This window comes from Thamnophis sirtalis, unplaced genomic scaffold (genome assembly GCF_051295495.1).
Source record: "Thamnophis sirtalis isolate CommonGarterSnake01/CBP01778 unplaced genomic scaffold, rThaSir2_p1.2 scaffold_13, whole genome shotgun sequence".
Taxonomy (NCBI): Eukaryota; Metazoa; Chordata; class Lepidosauria; order Squamata; family Natricidae; genus Thamnophis; species Thamnophis sirtalis.
Window position 1 is genome coordinate 38,150,630 of NW_028261393.1, and position 12,734 is coordinate 38,163,363.

Sequence of the window (12,734 nt, forward strand, 5' to 3'; positions counted from 1 at the left end):
GTCTACTACTAGCAGGACCACAAAGTCCATTTCAAATTTTTCATCAAATTTGTAAACAGGAAAGTATTCTCCAGGGTAAGAACATCCTTAGTTATTTCTCCAAAGCATAAATCCATTTAGCAGCTATTGGGAAAGTCCAAGAGAATGTTTTTATCTTTGTGTGAGATTGAAGTTACAGGCTGCTAGAGATCAAAACATGAATGTGAAAAATAATTCACATATAGACCTTGGTTACCTGCTTGTCACAGAGCAAATGCAAGAACTCGTACTATTGTGGTGAGAATCATTCTAAAATGTTCCTTGGTTTGAAATAATTGTTGAGGGATGTTTTCTGTCTGCATGTTGAATGCAGATTGGTAGAATCTGAGCATCTGGAGCCAACACTACCCCATCAGAGGATTTTTTTTTAATGAACTTGTATGAATGCAGCCCTCTGAGTTCAAGGCCTCTGTTTTGATCTCTCTCCTGGGCCTTCTGCAATGACCTGCCTTTAATCCCGTCAGCCTTGATCTCATCCGCACCATGGCAAAGCTGTTGCCAGAATGTACTAGCAAAGCAGCTGACTTAATCAAAAGTGCACATTTTCTGGTACAGGATAACCTTTTCATGGAGCTTCTTTGAGTGATCAGTTCCCCTTTATCAGCTGGGTTTTGCAACCTCCCTCCACACAGCAGCACCTTCCAACTTCTCTATATGTTTTACACTTCGTGAAATGCAAAGAAATTCTTTAGCATATTAATAAAGATTTAAAGATGGGGAGGGAGGAAAAATTGCCCAAGGTCATTCAAGCTCATCTTCCTTTCCATCATTAATTCTGGAAATAAGTAAAAAAAAAGCAAACAAACCTTTTTTAAAAAAAACATTATTCAACCAAATCTGCTCCCAAACCTTTTCTCAAGCATTGACTTGGTGAGAACCTGAAAAAAAATCCTTCTGGGTGATGGGAACTGAAGAAGTTCTTGGCCACCTCCTTGTAGCATATTTTGTTAAAAATGGCCATTTTTCATGCAATTTTCAAAGCAATAAACTTTTTGAACTGGATTTGCTTTTTTTTTTTTCATTTGCATAGTAATTAACATTTCAACTGTAGTCTGTAAGATGTTTTCCTATTGTTGGTTGAAGGATTTTGTTATTTGGGGCTGTCAGCCACGAGAAAATGGGCTAAGCTGTAAATACAATGATATAAATAAAAAACAAAAACAAATATTGTTATAGAACAGACTATGTCCCTTTTAGCCATCATTCTTCCTCTGTGAGAGTTTTGCAAAACATCCAGCAATGCCTAATGGGCAAAGTTGCCTGTATTTATTGTGAAGCTGAAACAGATGATTGATGCCAACCAACCTCCTTTTTTTTAAGTGGCAGTAAAATCGGGCGAGGGGGAATTACAGGAAAAGCCAAGGCGAGCATGTTTTTAAAAGATATTTTTAAACAAGCTGGAATTTGTTTTGTAGGAAAGTAGTGCATGGAAAGTGAAATTGCCATCTAGGCTAATCCATAGGGGCAATTACACATAAGCAGTACATTAGTAATCTCATTTCGAGGTCCTCCATTAATAGGTAAAATAAAGCAGCGTTCAAAGCATCATAAATTGTCATGGCCACTGACTGATAGCATGATAAACATTCTTTTTTGTTCCCTTTCCTATGTTTATATTGTTTGCAACAACCTCAGCCATAACTGGAATTTTATGCATCCCACATAGGTGGCCTCTTTTATCCCTCTGTCAAACCAAACTGTGCAGAATGTGGACTTTGCAAGAGTGACATGGAAAAACAACAACGAGAAAGTCCACTTGCCTTTAAAAAAAAACACATGTGAAATCATCCCCTCTCCCCTCCCACGCCACACCGCTGGTCTGCAGAGCCAGAAAGGTTGGGGAGGGGGCTGCTGCATTATAAGCAAAAGCTTTAGTTCAGTTTATCATAACATTATTTCACTTCTTCTGTTTCAATTTTTTTTAAAGGGTACAGATTTAAGCAGTTACGTGTTCATCATTTGTGCTCAGTTCTGTTTCAACAACAGTGTTACAATGTTCAATACCCCAAACATTTTTTGTCTATTTTAAACCTTTCTGGCAACTGTAAATAAATAAAAAATCATTGACAGCTATATTCCTCTGCCACCAGTTCTTCTCTTGATTTTATTTTGTATTCCCCTTGACAAAATTCTAGTATCTCATAATAAGTTAGCCACTTGTGTTCCCCTATTATTTCTCATCTATCAAATGCTTCTTGCGCTAAGAGCCACAAAGGTGTTTTGGGGCACAACCTGGATTTATACCTTTTCCATGTTCTCAATATGGCATATCTGACATAAATGATTTTTAAAATCCACACTATGGTCTGACCTAAGCATAATACACAAGATTATCTGCCATAATGTCCTACCTGTCAATGACTACTTCAGCTTTCACCGCAACAACACACGAGCACACAATAGATACAAAATCAAGGTAAACTGCTCCAAACTCGATTGCAGAAAATACGACTTCAGCAACAGAGTGGTCAATGCCTGGAATGCTCTACCTGACTCTGTGGTTTTTTTTCTCCAAACCCCCAAAACTTTAACAGACTGTTGCCCTCACCCCATTCCTAAGAGGTCAGTAGGGGCATGCATAGGCGCAGCAATGTGCCTACCGTTCATATCCTACTGTCCCCATTTAATTGTACCAATTTCCTGTGTTCTTATTCCTGTTTATTCTTATTCCTGTTATCTTGTACATGAGTGACAAACTAACTAACTAACTAACTAACTAACTATCCATGCCCCCCACATTTCTGGGGTTGTCCTTCCAACTCCAAAAGCCTTCGCTTTCTCAGAAGCAGAGGCAACTGGATTTTCTTGTTGTTTTTTGAAAACATTTCGCTTCTCACCCAAGAAGCTTCTTCAGCTGTGACTGGATGTTAGGGGCTGCATTTGCATTCTTTCAGAGACCCTGAGGACACAGATAAACCTCCAAATTGCCTCCACGACTCTCTAAAAGGATGCAACGGACCAGCCTGTCTGCAAGGAATATAAATCCTTCCATTCCCCACCATCCAATCAGAGCTGAAGAAGCTTCTTGGATGAGAAGCAAAATGTCTTCAAAGAAAAACAAGAAAGTCCAGTTGCCTCTTGAAAAAGTACCTTTGGGACAACCATGACCTGGAGGACTGAGAATCTCCATAGACATTAGAGGTGGTTTTCGGCAGGTTCTAACTAGTTATGGAGAACCGGTAGAGGAAAGTTTGAGTAGTTTGGAGAACCGGTAAATACTACCTCTGATTGGCCCCACCCCCACCTATTCTCTGCCTCCCGAGTCCCAGCTGATCGGGAGAGAATGGGGATTTTACAGTATCCTTCTCCTGCCATGCCCACCAAGCCATGCCAAGCCACCAAGCCACACCCACAGAACCAGTAGTAAAAACTTTTGAATCCCACCACTGATAGACACCATCAATACAAGTAAGGAATGAACGATCAGGGTAAGCCACTAGAATATAAAGTGAGAGCAAACCCCATTCCATACTAGCGCTGATAAAGTTACCTAGTTGGGGTAATAAATTGGCTTAACATAATTATTTTGAAATAACATACAACTCACATTCTTCATGGTGATACTTTCAAACTTGAAACCTGTTTTAGACATCAATTCACTTTGTCCTCCATTTTTCATGGTTTTTGTTAATATTGTTGTCTTCTGTTCAATAATCTTAGAACCCGCTAATGTATCAAATCCTTTCAGTTTTGCCATTAAAGTTTCAATTTTCTTTAAATTCTTCCAAAATCACCACCAAGTCAATTTACAAAAACTTATTTACATTAAAATATTTATTAAAATAAATAAATTTATTTATTAATAAAATTTGTTAAATTATTAAATTTTTCTTCCACCATCTTCTCCCCTTTTCTTTTATTCAGTATTTAGAAGGCTAAAATAAGCATGAGACAAGACAATGGGAATCCCTGTCTGGCTCCTTTTTGTACCTGACAAGACTTTATTATATCTCCATTAATAATTACAAGTAGTCCTCAACTTACAACAGTTCATTTAGTGACCAATCAAAGATACAATGGCACTGAAAAAAGTGACAATTTCTCATGCTTGTAACCATGTGATTTACATTCTGATGCTTAGCAACTGATTCTTAGTTATGATAGTTATGGTGGTCGCAGTGTCCCTGGCTTACGTGATCCCCTTTTGCAACCTTCTGACAGGCAGAGTCAATGGGGAAGCCAGATTCCCTGAACAATCGTGTTACTAACTTAACAATTGCAGTCATTCACTTAATAACTGTGGCAGAAACCCAATGGGGCAAAACTCAACAAATTTCTCACTCAGCAACAGAAATGTTGGGAACAATTATGGTTGTATGTCAAAGACACTCCCCCTCCCCCATATATTTTTTTTGTGTGGTATAAATTGATCTTAGCCGTTTTACAAAATTCTCTCCCAATTTTGAACACAAAATCCCAATTCAAATACTCAAATGCCTTCTCTGCATCAAACAAGATCAATGGGACTTCTTTTTCATTATATTGCTCCAAATATTCCAAAATGTGCAACACATTTCTAATATTGTCTTATCCCGGCCTACATTGATCATCCATTTATCTTGCACAATTATTTTCAGCCTGCCAGCCAAAGAAATTACGAGCTACTTCTAATTATTCAGTAATGATATTGGCCTATTTTTTCTTCCATCAATTGTGTAAATAGTTTCTTGTTGAAGTTAAACCTTGGTGTCTCTTTAGATATTGAGGCTCTGTTGGCCTCTCTCCAGCTGTCTGGCATATTTCCTGCCTGTAAAATAGAAATCATCCTATTTTGTAAATTTTGTAAATGTTCATCTTAAAAGAGTTATAATAAGAAGCTGGCAATCCATTCTTTCCTGTTTCAATCATTTTATAGCTTCCGAAACCTCCTTTATCATTATAAGGCCATTCATAATTATTTTTCTTTTCCTTTGTAATCCTCACTAAATTTTGTTTCTTTAGGTATACATCGATTTTCTCCAGAGAAATATCTTGTGCGTTATATGAATTAGAATAGTACTGAATAAATGCTTTTGGAATAACCACATTATCCATTAATACAGTATCTCCCACTTGTAATTTTAATATGATTTCCTTTTCTTTTTCTTTTTGTTATTTATACGCTAACCATTTCTCTGGTTTGTTTGCAAACTCAAAGGGTTGGGACTTTCTGCTTTACATAGCTCATTCTTATTTCTGCTTCTTTTATTGTTATCAGAGATAGCAGTTGTTGTGAAAGCTTAATTGTTGAGAAATACTTATATGACCCGAGAGCACTGGGGGATATCAAATGGTCCACCCCCTGCTCAAGCAGGAAACCCTATACCAGGGGTGTCAAACTCAAGGCCTCTGAGCCACAACCCGCCTGCGAGGTGCTTAAATCTGGCCCAAGTTTCCAGCCTAGAAATAGCAACAGACCAGCCTGCGGTGCCTCTGGTGGCCAAAACAGGGCGTGGGGGGCATTTTCAGCCTGGACAGCCTCCTTCAGCCTCTGCCAGCCAAAATGGGGCACGAGTGTGTGTGTGAGAGAGAGCCCACCCCACCCCATTTTGAATGGAAAGGTGCTACAGGAGGCCATCCAGGCCAAAAATAGGGCATGGCTTCACATGCCCCCTTCACCCTGTTTTGGCCAGCAGGAGGCTGCAGAACAGTGGTGGGTTCCAGATCCCGTTGCAAGGTATGGTGCAACGGGTCCCGGCGTCCAACGCATGAATGTGCGCACATGCGCATGTGTCCTTACCTTCTGCGACACTCTGTGGTGCCTCTGTGAAGCTCCAGCTGCTCAGCAGAGTATTACGCAGGTGCCGTACTCTCCGTGTATGTGCACAGAAGCATCGAAGAGCTCAAATACAGGTAAGGAGGGTGAGCGGGTGGGTGGGCCGGTACACCCATACTGGGGCATACCACCTGCAACCCACTACTGCTGCAGAAGGTGTCCATCCCATCTTGCCCAAGGTGGCGCAGTGGTTAAATGCAGCACTGCAGGCTACTGCTAGATCAGCAGTTCAGCGGTTCAAATCTCACCGGCTCAGGGTTGACTCAGCCTTCCATCCTTCCGAGGTGGGTAAAATGAGGACCCAGATTGTTGGGGGCAATATGCTGACTCTCTGTAAACCGCTTAGAGAGGGCTGAAAGCCCTATGAAGCGGTATATAAGTCTACTGCTATTGCTATTGCTATTGCCCCTCCCCTCGGCCCACAGACAACTACAATGCAGATCCGGCCCTCAAAGAAATCCAGTTTGACACCCCTCAGCTATTGAATTAATATATGTAATTGCTTTTTATCATAATTGAACAATATATTTTAATAACAAATCAGTTTTACTTCATCCCCTACAACACAAGTTCAATATTGTCATTTTGGATATATTGTTTGTTGTTGAAAAGGATGAAATTTGAAAATCCAATTTGAATTGCTTGTTGTTTGAAAAGGATGCAATTTGAAAGAGATTTTGTATATCTCTTTCCTTTTTTCCAGTGGTTAAAGAAAACATACAAGGAAGAAAAGCCCAGCTTACCTCACAGGATTGTTGTTGTTGTGGGAAAAACAGAGGGAGGAAGTTAAGTAGGGTCACCGTCTTGTGTTATTTATAAAAATAATAAGGTGGTATATAAATGAATAATAAAATTAAAAATGGCAAAAAGAAAAAGATGCACATATTTAAAGGAATTTGAAGAGGGAATTTTAAAAACGTGATAGAAAAACACTGGTCAAAGGACCTTCTGGCAGCTCTTCTCTCTCTCTTTCTCCCCCCACTTCTCTCCCACCCAACCAGAATTGTTACTCAGATATTTTCTATACCTTAATTTGAATATTATTATTCATTTTAATTGCTATCGTTATTCTTATGGTAATTTATGGTAACCTGGTAATGTCCTCAAAAGTCTATGTTTGTAAATCATGAGGGCACCTGGGGAGGGGGAGGGAGGGAGAGATGATGGGGAAGGGGGGGTTATATTCTGTATTATCCGGGCAGGAAAAAGCAGAGGCAAAGAGCAAGAAACAGGACCTCTCTTCGTGGGGCAGGGAACAGAGAGAAGATGGGTTGCTTGGACTACAGCAACTGAGGCGAGAATTCTTCCAATGGAAAAATGGATCGTCTCCAAGCTTTTAAGAGCTGAAGCAAATTCAAAGAAAATAGAATTTTTGCTCTGGTTTCATGCAAACTGAAGCCGAGCCTGGAAAGAAATAGATCCCAAAACAGATTATGTTATGAAATCAGTCAGATCTGGAGAAGATCTTGGAAAAGGCTTGTTTTGGGGCAGTGGGGGAGGGGTAGAGTATATCTTTCACTAGGGGCCTCCTCCAAAACTCTCTTGGGGTCTCCTGTACACATCAAAGCAACATGGGGTGGGGGGGCAGAAGGACAATGTTTTAGATGTGGTTATCCAAGATACCATTTCTTTGTGTGCTCAACATTGATCTGTTAACCACATGACACAACTAAAATACTGTGTGCCTGTCCAAACTGTTATCCATTTGCTCCTTGCATTTGATGGGCTTCTTTAAAGCAAACCAGTGATCCACTAACTAAAGAGCTAAGTAGCTGTCTTGGCCTCAGCCCAGCTGGACCTCCTTCTTTTTTGCTTGCTTTTGGGGGGGAGAGGGAGAGACGGTGTGAGCAGCAGCAGCCAAAAAAGCCAATGCAATCCTAAATTGCATTAACAGAAGGATACAATCAAGATCAAGGGAGATACTACTACCATTCTATAAAGCCTTAGTACTGCATCCAGTTTGGTCACCACACTATTAAAAAAGATGTTGAGACTCTGGAAAAATGCGGAGAATTTCAATTCAATTTCAATTTACTTTATTTGTATGCCGCCCTTTTCCCTGAGGGGACTCAGGGCGGCTCACAGTTCAAGGGGGGGACGACAGACAAGTTACAAACATGAAAACCATACACCGTTAAAAAGGCACAACAGTCATACCATTCGAGTGGGGTTGCAAGTCTTTTAGCCCCAGGCCTGTCGGAACAGCCAGTTTTTAAGGGCTATACGGAAGGTCTGGAGGGTGGTGAGGGTACGAATCTCCACGGGGAGTTCGTTCCAGAGGGTCGGAGCAGCCACCGAGAAGGCTCTCCTCCGGGTAGTTGCCAGACGACATTGGCCGGCAGATGGAATCCGGAGGAGGCCTAGTCTATGGGATCTTATCGGTCTAGTGGAGGTAATTGGCAGAAGGGGGTCTCTCAAGTACCCAGATCCAATACCATGAAGGGCTTTGTAGGTGACAACTAGCACCTTGAAGCGCACCCGGAGATCAACAGGCAGCCAGTGCAGCTCGCGGAGGATAGGTGTTACGTGGGTGAACCGAGGCGCACCCACGATCGCTCACGCGGCTGCATTTTGGACCAGCTGAAGTCGCCGAATGCTCTTCAAGGGCAGCCCCATGTAGAGCACGTTGCAGTATTCCAGCCTAGAGGTCACAAGGGCACGAGTGACTGTTGTGAGAGCCTCCCGGTTCAGGTAGGGACGCAACTGGTGCACCAGGCGAACCTGGGCAAATGCCCCCCTGGTCACAGCTGACAAATGATGTTCAAAAGTCCGCTGTGGGTCCAGGAGGACTCCCAAGTTGCGAACCCTATCTGAGGGGTGTACTATTTGACCCCCCAGCCTGAGAGATGGAACACTTGGCCAATTAGTGGGAGGGAAGCACAGCAGCCACTCGGTCTTATCTGGATTGAGTACAAGCTTGTTAACCCCCATCCAGTCTCTAACAGCCTCGAGGCCCTGGCTCATCACGTCCATCGCTTCATTGAGTTGGCATGGGGCGGACAGATACAACTGTGTATCATCCGCATACTGGTGGTATTTTGTCCCGTGCCGTCGAATGATCTCACCCAGCGGTTTCATGTAGATATTAAAAAGAAGGGGGGACAGGACCGAACCCTGCAGCACCCCATACGTTAGGGGCCTAGGGGTCGATCTCTGCCCTCCGACTAACACTGACTGCGACCTGTCCGAGAGGTAAGAGGAGAACCACCGTAAGACAGTGCCTCCCACCCCCACCTCCCGCAGTCGTCGCAGAAGGATACCATGGTTGATGGTATCGAAAGCCGCAGAGAGGTCAAGGAGTACTAGGATGGAGGCATGACCTCCATCCCTGGCCCTCCAGAGATCATCGGTCAATGCGACCAAAGCGGTTTCCGTGCTGTAGCCAGGCCTGAAGCCTGACTGGAATGGATCTAGATAACTGGTCTCCTCCAAGGACCACTGGAGCTGAAAGGCCACCACCTTCTCAACAACCTTCCCCACAAAGGGGAGGTTGGAGACTGGACGATAGTTGTTCAGGACGGCTGGATCCAAAGATGATTTCTTCAGGAGGGGTCTCACCACTGCTGCCTTTAATGCGGGGGGGAAAGACCCCCTCCCAAAGGGAGGCGGCAACAACCGCCTGGATCCAGCCCCGTGTCACCTCCCTGCAGTTAACAACCAGCCAGGAGGGGCACGGGTCCAGTACACATGTGGAGGCACCTACAGCTCTCATGGCCTTGTCCACGTCCTCAGGGGCAACAGCTTGAAAATCAATCCAGCGATGAACTACCAGATTATCCCTTAGTGCCTTAGCTGGTTCTGTAGGATTGGAGTCCAGGTCCGCCCGAAACCGAGCAACTTTATCCGCGAGGAATTGGACGTAGTCCTCAGCTCTGCCCTGCAGAGGATCACTCGTATCCCTCCTATTTAGGAGGGAACGGGTGATCCTGAACAAGGCGGCTGGGCGCGACTCAGCGGAAGCAATCAGAGAGGCAATGTGTGTTCTTTTTGACGTCCTAATTGCCCGGATGTAAGCTCTGATGCAGGATGTTAAAAGTGCTCGGTTCGATTCGGATTTACTGGATCTCAATCGGTGCTCTAGGCGTCTCTTTCGGCGCTTCATCTCCCGGAGTTCCTCAGTAAACCAAGGGGCCCTCCTGGATCCACTGCCTCGGAGCGGCCATAGAGGCACAATCCGGTCAAGAGACTCCGTCGCTGCCGAGTTCCATGCAGCAACCAGAGTCTCCGTCGAACTGCGGGCGAGAGTATCCGGAATAACCCCAAGCTCCGTCTGGAAACCCGAAGGGTCCATAAGTCGCCTGGGGCGGAACCACCTGGTTGGTTCCTCCTCCCTACAGTGGGGGTTTGGTCTCCGAAAGTCAAGCCTCAGTAGGTAGTGGTCCGACCATGACAGGAGTAAGATCTCACTACCCCTCAGACCAAGATCACAACTCCACTGCTCCGAGAGAAATACGAGGTCGAGCATGTGACCCGCTGAGTGAGTTGGGCCCCGAATTACTTGGGTCAAGCCCATGGCTGTCATGGAAGCCATGAATGCCTGCGCTCCATCAGAGTGTTCACCGAGCGAAGGCAGATTGAAATCCCCCAGCACCATAAGCCTGGGGAACTCAACTGCCAGCTCGGCTACCGACTCGAGGAGCGGGGGGAGGGCTGCTGCAACGCTGTTGGGAGGCAGGTACGTTAGCAGCAAGCCCACTTGACCCTTGAGGTCCAACTTCACCAGCAGGGACTCACACCCGACAAGCTCCGGAGCAGGGATCCTACGAGGTACTAGAGACTCTCGGATAACAATGGCCACACCCCCACCCCTTCTCTGGGCTTGTGGCTGATGAAGCACCTGAAAGCCCTCTGGGCACATCTCTATGAGGGGGACTCCTCCCTCCGGGCCCAGCCAGGTTTCAGTAATACATGCCAGGTCTGCCCTCTCGTCTAAAATTAAGTCCCGAACGAGAGGAGCCTTATGAACTACAGACCTGGCATTTAGTGACAGCAGCCTGAGACCAGGGTCCTGATTACTCGCGCCATCTGGCCTTGGAGTGGGACTCATAGGGCCGGAAGGAGGGATCTCTGTGACGTAGCGAACCCTCCTTCCCCAGTAATGGCCAGCCCTAAAGTCCCCGCCATATCTGCCCCTCCCTGTTAAGACCGTAATGCTCCGGCCCACTCCCGTGTCCGTAGTCCCTCCAACCACCCCTGCAAGGGGAGAGAGCAACCAGGATGATGAGGGGACTGGAGACTACAACATGTGAAGAAAGGTTGCAGGAACTGGGCATGGCTAGTTTAATGAAAAAAAGAACTAGGGAATAATAGTGTTCCAATGTCTCAGGGGTAGCCACAAAGAAGAGGGAGTCAAGCTATTCTCCGAAGCACCAGAGACCAGAAGAAGAAGCAATGGATGGAAACTTAATCAAGGAGAGAAGCAATCTAGAACTAAGGAGAGATTTCCTGACAGTTAGAACAATTGGTTAATGGAACAACTTGCCTACAGAGGTTGTGAATGCTCCAACACTGGGAGATTTTAAGAAGATGTTGGATAACCATTTGTTTGAAATGGTATAGGGCAGTGATGGCGAACCTATGACACGCGTGTCAGTGCTGACACACGTAGCCATTTGGGGTGACACGCACAGGATTTCATGCGATTCATCCTCGGCTCCTGCACGGCCGCCGAGGATGAAAGAATCTGTGCTGGAGGAACGGGGGGGGCGGGACGTGTGATCTCCCCCGCCCACACTCACTTACTGTATCGCCGCCGCCCCTTTCTGAGCGCAGGGGCTGCTGGTAAGGCGTGCGTGCCATGCGCACACACGTCATCAGCGCGGCGAGGGAGGACCCGCAGGAGAAGAGCGCGGGAACAGTGCGTGCCTCTCTCCAGTCAGGCCGGCACAGAGAGTCTACTCCTGGGACTGTCGGTTACGACCGCACCACACTTATCTCAGTTCATGGCAGGGCTGTGGAGTCTGCTGCTTCCAGCTCCACGTCCTCATCAACATGCCGCTCCGGCCCGCCCCCGCTATGAATATTCATATTCTTCACCCTCGCGTCACTAGGAATATTCATAGCAGGGGCGGGCTGGAGCAGCATGTTGATGAGGACGTGGAGCTGGAAGCAGCCGACTCCACAGCCCTGGTTCACGGCACCCCAAACAAGTTCAATAATATCAAGGGCAACATACGAAATCGACTGATGAACAAAGAAGTTACTAAGCAGGTATGTTAAATAATTTGTTTTTGGTTTATTAAATACAATTATATATTGCAATCATACATTTTTGTAGTTTAAACTATAAATTGTGCAAAATTATGTTTTTGTCAAAGTGACACACAACGCAAGTTATGCTCGATTTTTTGCCGATTTTTGACACACCACGCCAAAAAGGTTGCCCATCACTGGTATAGGGTTTCCCGTCTGGGCAGAGGGTTGGACTAGAAGACCTCTGAGGTCCCTTCCAACTCTGGAAGACCAGAGGAGACATGAGAGCAGTCTTCCAGTATTTGAGGGACTGCCACAGAAAGGAGAGTGGTCAAGCTGTTTTCCAAAGCACCCGAAGGCCAGACAAGGAATAATAGATGGAAACTGACCAAGGAAAGATTCAACCTAGAAATCAGGAGGAACTTTCTAGCAGTGAGAACAATCAACCAATAGATCTGAAGTTGCCTTCGGAAGTTGTGGGAGCTTCATCACTTGAGACTTTCAAGAAGAGATTGGATTGCCATTTGTCAGAAATGGTGTAGTGTCTCCTGCTTGTGTTGGACTGGATGACCTTCAAGGTCCCTTCCAACTCTGTTAATCTGATGATCAGACCAGATTTGAAAGAAAAGATTTGAAAGGTGTGAGGGAGTCCTTTCCATGGCAGTTTCTGGGGGTGTGAATCTTGGTCAATCTAAACAATTAGACAACTTTCTAGCAGGAAGTTAAAATCCAGAAGTCTGAAACACAC